The following is a 9,029-nucleotide window of genomic DNA, read 5'->3' as shown; positions in this document are numbered from 1 at the left end:
TACGATCCTACTAATATGCTCAGCTAATGGTGTTGCTTCTTTCACTGAAGTGGTAGAGGCCTGTGTTTTAGTGCTGAAGATCTCTTGGTCAATCCCCTTTAGAAGTCCCACTAATATTGTTCATTTTATCGCACATTTGAGAGATAGCACTGGTAAAACAACAAAGCAATAATGGCAAAAGGAGACCTTACTGTTAGGTACTAGGTCAGTACAAAAAGATTCTGAAAATCGCAAAGCTAAGAAGACTTTGCCCAACATTCACAATAAACACTACTGAGCATCCATGATCTTCCCAAAAAATGCTTGGAAGAAACATAGAACTCACAGAATGTTCTGGCTGTCATAAAATCTGAGCTCTAGCAGACCGAGGAAAGGAAATGCATTTCAGAGCCAGAGTATGCTGACTGAGAACACCTTCTGTTTAAATCAGAAGACTGCCAGCTTGATTACCTTGGCTGATTACAGCTGTTGCTCTATTCTTTTGCACCCTCATTATTGTCATGTACTAGAGGCAACATTCTTCTTAACATGAAAGGCTGAATGAAATTCCTCTAGAACCCTATTAATGTCATTTTTAAATTACTGTTAAGTGATGCGAAGTATTCTTCCTCCCTTCTGGGCTGAACATGGCTGTCAGCACAGGGAATGAGAGAGAGTGAGAATCAAACCCTTTACAATGTTCTAGTAGCCAAGGTGTCTGCTTCAACTGCATCATGGATTTTTCTGAAGCTTCTCCATCCCATTGTGTTGCCCAGATGAATAGAGAAAAACATTATGGGCTTTCCAGTACTTCAACCCCAAATTAAACATGAACAGTGATGTCTTTGCCCCGTGGCCCAAGTATGTGGTATGGAGTTCAAAGTAATTTCACTTTGTTTAATTGCTTCCTCATTTAATTTTCTTTCCATTTCTTGGCCCACTAGCATAAATTTCCTTTACCACACTAATTACAGCACACTGTGTTTGTCTAGATTTGAGGACTTGGTCCTTGTTGCTGAAAAAATGGAGTGCTCTCAAGGCACTGAAGCAGTGCTACTTCATTCTGGCCATTATCCATGTACTTCCAAATGAATACTTGTCAACCAAATTTTGTTGAACTTCAGAACAGATTCTTAATAACTCAGATGAAATGTTTTCCTTCAAAGGAGAGTGAATCTTCACACTGGGACAAAAAATGAAAAAAATCTCACCTTCTTCCCAATGAATTAGAGTTGGCAGGCTTGTGAGTCTGGAGCTGACTTGCCACACTTGATGCGATAAATGTAGCCCCTTGCAGTAGTTATAATAAATTAAAGCGACTGTCAGAGGCCAAAGCTGTCACACCTACAGCAAAAATATATTGCCACCCTTTAAATTTTGTGCTCTAAGAAGAATTTCAGCAAGTTGATGGTAAAAATAGACAAAACCAATATTTTAGGATGTTGTGCCAAAGATCATGTGTGAAAGCCTGAGAGTGTTGCCTTAAGCTGTGAGTTATAGCTGCTCAGTCTTGAAGTGATAAATGGCATATTTCTTGAGGCCCTCAGGGCATGCAGGTTATGCATTTCTGTCTTGAATGACAATGTGGTCGAACTAGCAGTACCCTGGTCTGTTTTTTCCCCCCTTTTATGTATAATAATATAAAGTTGCTATTTATTTAAAAACTGTCACTCACTAAAAGTGGAAAGGGAAGACTAACTGAGACACATGCACAACTGAAATTGGTACCTGAGCCAGGTAAAAATTTTTGCTGCTAATTACCTCACCCTTTGCATATAAAATGTCAGAAACAGAATACATTTTGGGTTGGCTGGTTTTTGTTTTGTTTTTGTTTTTGAGGGCTATCTTAGAAGTTGAAGTCAATCGTGACTCTGTCGTATAACCCAGTTCTCTATTAAAAAAGCAAACAAACATGACAGGGCTCAGTGGATTTCCTTTCTGGTTATTCATTTTTCCCTGGCCCTGACCTTATCACTGGTACCTCATTATTAGTCCCCCGATATTGATGATCGGGATCTGTTTAGTTTAGCAAGCTCAGTCTGGAGTCTGAATAACTTGGATTGGAATCTGAGAGGATTTAAACATTGAGATGTGTGTTGCAACATCTAAATACTATAGTCTCTCAGGTTGGTTCTACCTAGCCTCTGATGGGCACAAACCTCCATGAAAGGCTGCCTCCTAAGGTTCTGCTGCCTCTTGACGTACGTGGGCTGGAGTTCACTTTACAGTGCTTTTGACATGTAGCTTCATTTTACAGCAGTCAGATACTCAAATGCAAAAAATTAAGCACATGCCTAAGTGCTCACAGGTCAGAGCCGCAGGCAGGAAAGATTCAGTCGTAATAACTGTTCATTCAGCCCTTTGAGTTCTTGTTCTTGTAAAAACCTCTGGGATTTTTAACTTTTATAAATTGTGAGTCCATTTGACTGATTTCACTCTTTAAATCTCTGCCAGGCTTTGCTAGAAATAATGTTGTGTGATTGATCAGTTTAGAGTTTCATGTCCTGGAGCTGTGCTTTCAGGATCCTGCATCTTGAGTAACAGTTTACTTAAAAGTAAATACTTATTCCTATTCCATATGAACAAAACAGTTCCCAGCATTTGCCATTTGCGATAAAGTATTTCGTTTTTGTGTCTGTGACTTAATCTCACCTCAGCTTTTGTTCTCTCACGGGCAGAACTGTCACTTGCATGTGAGGTTTAATTCATTTAATTGATGCTCATCACAACTAACTTAATGTTTATATATCTTTTTATCCTAGTGCATGTTCTGAATTTACTTCTGGCAAAGCTCTAGCAATAAAGTGCAGTAGAATTATCTGTAACAAATGGCATACAGTAAAGAAACACAAGAACTGATCCACTAGAAGGTTGTTACTTTCTTAATGCATATCTCACAAACACACACTTTTCACTAGTGCTGTACTTGGATCCTTCTATATTTAGACATTTTATTTTATTTTCTCTTTTTTTGTGGTGTCCTGTGAACACTTCTGAGGATCCTTACAATTTTTTTTCTTGAATTGTCTTAATCTGTGATTTTATGCCCTCTTTGAACCTAAACTATTTCTATTAATACCTACCCTGACACACCAGAAATCACAAATTTACATGCATCACAGTTTTTAATACAGCCTTTCTCATTTTCATTCTCCCTCTTATGTCTTCTTCCCTCCTGTCTTATACATTTCCATGCTGCCAAATGTGTCAGCAAGTATGCTTCAGATGGTAGATTCTCAGGCCAGAAAGTCATGACTTCAAGTTCCAGTCCATGATTTGGTTGCATATCTAATCTGAACATTGTAATACTGGGGTAAGTGCACTGTTAGAGATGCTAGGTGAAATTTTCACTTCACCTATTATCTATTTTCAGAAGTAATTTAGGGAAGGGATATTATTCTATCTGGGGGTGGAGGGGTCACTTTCAATGAAAATTTTACCTGCTGTTATTTGGATTCAACACTGAATGAAGGGACCTTGGTTTAATCTTTGGTGACTGTCCAGGTGGTACTTTTCTCTAAGCATAAGTCAGTGTTCTGGAGCCCATTATTATTTACTGAGGTTCTGATATCTGTTGTTGTATAGTCGGGTTTTAATCTTTTTTTTCTTTTTAAATTGTTATGGTAGTCAACTTTAATTTTCATGAGAGATGGCAAAGAGGAGAGTGACCTTGCGTGAGCTCTGTATAAGGGACAGTGTAGTTAACATTGCTCTTCTTAGACAGCCAGAGAGATCTTAGTCTCTGCACTGTACTTGATGTCATAGTGCTGGAGATAGTTTCTTTAGTCTACAGCTGTAGCAGCAGAGCTGTCTCTCAAAGAACACACACACAGTAACCTTGTTAGACTAGCTGTCTGTTGCTATGCTGGAGTGCTTTCTGTATACAACCTGACTTTTCAAAATGTAAAATGAAAATTAAAAATTTAAGTCTCTCCTGGCCAAAATAAAATAAGTCCTTTTATTGCCTTTCATGTAAAAATTATATAAATGTAATACAAAGACCAGTGTGTCCTTAGCAAATGAGTTTTTTGAGCTGGCTGTCAGAAAAGAGAAGTAGCACTTTTTAGTGACTGCAGTGCAAAGACTCTGAACCCTAAATCTTACATCTGTCTTTTCTGAGCTTGTGAAGTGCTGTGTACATTTACTACATCATATAATTAATAAATAATGTGTACTATTGGGAAGTTTGTGTCCCTGCCTGTTCCTCCCTCCTCTTCTCCTGGTACTCCTCCCTATCCCCCTTTCTATTGAAAATAATGAGTTAGAATGTTGTCTGTAGAAAGGAAGTGGTCTTTAATATGCAAGAACATAATACCTTCATCACATTCTTATTCTTGTTCCAAATTTCCTCTATCTAATCTATCAAATTTTGGAAAGGGGTTTTTCTTTTCTGGGCCCCCTCAGGAAGGACTCAGAATGAAAGAACACAGTACTTCCAGCACTAAAGGAAAACATCTGAATGACAACAAATGGCTGCCACAATATCGGTGATTAAGAATCTAAGTGCAGTAGTTACTGGCTCAAGTGCTCTTTTTTTGTACTTGGAATTTTCTATCAAATAGCCAACTAGTTCCTCCTAACTCTATTTTGTTTGTGGTAGTGGCAGGCATTCTCAGAAATACCCAGCAGCCAAATATTTTATTCCAATTTATATTTAGGAATATTCACCTTTGCCATCTATGGCAGCTATAGTATTTAGGCAAAGACATTTTAAAAAAAATGAAATCAGCTCTATAAACGGAAGTCAGTCTGTTTATTGTTCTGATGTTTCTATTGATCTCTACATATCTGCCTGAATTTATACAAAAGGGACATTATTTAGGTATGCAAGAGATACAAGCCAACAATTAGTACATATGCATAACTTAACTGTACAGAAGTTGACAGAGTTGTTATTCACAGCAAAAAATCTGAACAGTGCCATTACAGAGACTAGCAGTTTCTCTGACTTTACAGCCAACTAACTTGAACTCTAATGTCTCAAAACTCTCCATTCCCACTTCTCTCTTCAAGGGAAAACAACCTCATTAATTTTTCACATAACATTGAGAACATTATTTAACAGTCTTATAATTTATAAACTTGACACTATTTTTCTCAGAAAAAATATGATAGGAGAAACATTTTGGGCAGCCACAGCAGAAAAATCAAACACTATTCTCTCACAAATTGCATATACATTTTTGACACTATATAGGTCAAGGTTCCCAATGGGTGGGCTCATAGAAATGAACATGTACTTGGTATGGCTGATTATGATTTATGCGTATGGTACAGTACTACTAAGCTGCAGTAAATGGCGTGGTGGGTTAATGACCTAGCATTTCTCTTCTGCCAATTTATTCAAATGCATTAGGTCAAAGTGAAAATTAATTTTGCCCTCTCCTACTGTTCCAATTGGACAGTTACCCACAAGAAAACACCACCACAGCAGGCATTCATGAACACCTATGCAGGACATTTAACCAATGAAGTCCAGGACTGAATGACAATGGAAACTGAACTATGCCTTCTTTGAACTCTAGCACTGTGCCCTCCTGCTTATGGATGAGGCGCACTGTGTGAAGAAAGCTGGCAATACTGCTACTGTGCTGTACTTTGTCCTTTTTAACAGTCCATCCTGTTAAAATTTTTCCTTACTCTCCTATACTCTAACTTCTTCCCTATTTGCAACTTCCCATTTCTTAGCAAAGCATTTGAGTTCCATTTTCTCTCTATCTTTCTCAGAATAAAACAGTATGACTGACCATTTTCAGTCCAGGTTTTGCTCTTACTAGAGCACAAAAATTGATCCTTTTCATGCAGGTAAAGATCTCCCTTCCACTGGTGACGGCTCATTCTCCCTCTTTCTTTTTGCCTTGGACAGGCTTCATGCTGTTAGAGTCTCATTCTGCATCCCCTTTGTAGAGGCTTGGTAGTTAGATACTAGACTCTGATTTTGAGAATGCAAGGTATGGCAATGGTATGTGCATTGTCTGTCTCTCTACTACCTAGCATATCTCACTGTGGTATCTGAAAACATTTCACTAATTTCTTTCCTATAGGAGGCTATAAAAAGTCTTTGTATCATACCTTTTCTGAATTTGGATAGTTAGATAAAATCTGGAAGAGGAATAAGAGGCTTTCAAACATTACCCTATGTTCTTATCATATTAAGGTTTCTCCCTTCCCTATCCCAAATATTTTAACGTTTCTTAATATTTTTTCCATAAAGAAATAGGTGCAAATCCTTGATTTATATAAGAGTCTGCATTAATTGTATACTTGGCTTTTTCCAGATCAGGCACTAAAGATGATTTGCTGTTTAGATGCACTCCATTTTTACTTTCAAAATTTTTGTTACATAATAGTGTCATTTTAAATACTCCCTTTCTGTAGCTGGCACACACTAATGGCTATGCTGCAGAACTTTAGCTTTTTCTTTAATAGTTATTGCTGATTTCCTGCTGCGGATATATATTGAACATAAGAAATTAGCTGCAGAGAGAATTAGAGGGTGTAAGTGTGATTGTCTGAGTCATGTAAATGCCAAAAGCTTTTTGTGACATCTTTCAAATGGAAATGTTATTTGCACACGGGCTGCTGATGGAATATGACACACTGCACACATGCTGTGTGTTTAAGATTGGGTTCTAGGCCATTAAAGGCTGAGTACATGGGGAGCCTCTTGGAGGGAAGGCAATGAACCACTTTCTGTATGGACAGCCTGTGCTGACGAGCCAAAGAATCTTCACTTAGATCAATGAAAACTAATGAGAATTAAAGACTTGCTTGAACCTGTTATCCAGAGTTGAGGCTTAAAGATTATAATTCAAGCTTGATGTAACATTTGTCGTTTTTCCAGATGATCTTACAGCATCATTATATTAGCTTCTGAAATATTAATAGTGTCCAGTACATGCAGTATTTAAATGTATGACTTCCAACTAAAAATATTCCAATTTTATTTAAAGAGGTGCTGTCAGTTTAAACTTCTATCTTTAATTTGTGTATATTTTGAAATCCCTGTGCATGAACAGTCATCCTGTCTATACTTTAAATTTTTTCCCCCCAAATGTGTGGATTTTTATTTGTTGTTTTTGCAGGTAAACAGTCTGAGAGAATCTGTGGAGCATGGCTTCTGCACCTGGGCTCCTGCCATTCCCCCAAAAGATATGAGGGGTAACTTTTAGGAAAGTCATGGAGGGAGAGTTAGACAGCCTGGCCTGAAGCACTATCCTCTGTAAACACATGGAGAGGAATAACTAAGCTGGGACCCCTAAAACTCAGAGTAAACCGTTGAAACTCCCACCCTTCAAAAGATCTTGCATAGTGGGTAAACTCAAAATGCTCCTGCCTAAAGTTCTAGTGTTGGGAGCCCCCAAAAGACTTTTTCAGGCCCACTTTTCTTTTCCCAATAGATATTTTTGAGTTTATATGCCTCAGAAAAGTTACTGGTTTCTGCTGTGCTATAGCAAAGGTAGTAGAGAAGTGGGCCACCTTCAGAAGTCAATTCTGTATTGAACAAGGTAAAATGGGCTTTGTTGCTTCTCTCTTAGCAGGAGACTAGATGTTAAATAGCAGTACAGTAGTAGGCAGATGGACCACCTGCCCTCATCCCCAGGAACTCAACACACGAGGTCAAAGGAAGCATGGCTGGTGGTAACTTTTTGAGGGAGGAAAAGGTTCTGTGGTGACTATGGCTGGCAGGGCCTGTTATTTTGGTAAGGCGGGTAGACCTCTTCAGTTTCAAAACAATTCTTATTTGAACTAAATCTTCAAACCTTTTGAGATCTGTCCATCACTAGTTTCCAACATCATTTTAGCCAAGAATGTTCCACTTCCTTGAATTCCATTATAGTACTTCACTGTAATTCTAATTATCATTCATCTCAGTAGCTGGTAGCTTTTCTATTATTAACTAATCATCTATTGACTCTGTGGGAGTTCCACAGCTTTCAAGCTTTTTTAGTGAGGTTGAATTAGATTATCTGCCCTTTTTAAAACATAGATTTCACCTGAAGTAAAAATGACCTCCCAGTGTTAATATATGTAAAATATATCATTACACTTGTTGGTTGCCTGAATTGCATTGTAAATTGCAGTGTTCCAAACTGGGCTAGTTTTACAGATGAGCTAAACAGCATATGAAGAATTTATATTGTATAGTGTTTAAAGCAATTAATATAATTATGTCTGAAAGCTGACCATGAATTAGCATTTACGTACACATACTGAATAGTAATGAAGCTCAGAGCTTATTTGTGCTTTATAAGCTAACAAGGAGGGAGAGTCACAAGAAATATTTTTCTTGGTATTCCCAATCATTTCTTTTCCAGATCCCTGTTACATATTTAGCTGTTTTTATATTTCCAGTTTAATATGCGATTACACTTGTATGTATTTTCCTTTTAATTTACATAGATACATCAGCATTTGGCTCTATTTTTTATGCATGTAATCCTATTGACTTTATGAAACTAATCAATATTTATTTAGGAAGCCAGTCACTGGTGTATGGGGATGGGATATGCATTATTTCTGTGTAACTGGCTATGATGCATCATATAAAGTGCATCAACTTTTAAAAACAGCAGGTAATTTGACTAACAGGACACGGTATCTAGGGCCTGATCCAAATACTACATGGGAAAATGGGGAATCTCTCATTGTCTTCAGTGGGCTTGTATCAGACATACAATGTATTGGCTGCTGAGAATGTAGCCTGCTGTATTTTCTATAACATTTTCTAGTGAAAGTATTCAAACTTAGTTATTTGGTGTGTGATTACAATTACAGTTGTCCTAAAATGGTGCTGAACTAGAACTGTAATTTCCTCTGACATGCTAATGTCTGGAGTGCCATTTTAAATTTAATTTGAATATCATTGATATTTTTGATTTCATGTCTTACATTAAGGTTAATCTAAGTGCAAAACAAAACTTCTTTTAATTGTGTTATAACACTCTGTACCTCAAAGTAAGACCCTGGCACCCCCATATTCACCACTGTTATCTGATTATATGTTTTGTACAAAGTATTCCTTGAGAGGTATCGTATCATTTTGCAAG

Source organism: Chelonoidis abingdonii, chromosome 6 (genome assembly GCF_003597395.2).
Source record: "Chelonoidis abingdonii isolate Lonesome George chromosome 6, CheloAbing_2.0, whole genome shotgun sequence".
NCBI classification, from domain to species: domain Eukaryota; kingdom Metazoa; phylum Chordata; order Testudines; family Testudinidae; genus Chelonoidis; species Chelonoidis abingdonii.
The sequence above is the reverse complement of the archived record's forward strand: the minus strand, read 5'-3'. Positions refer to the sequence as shown.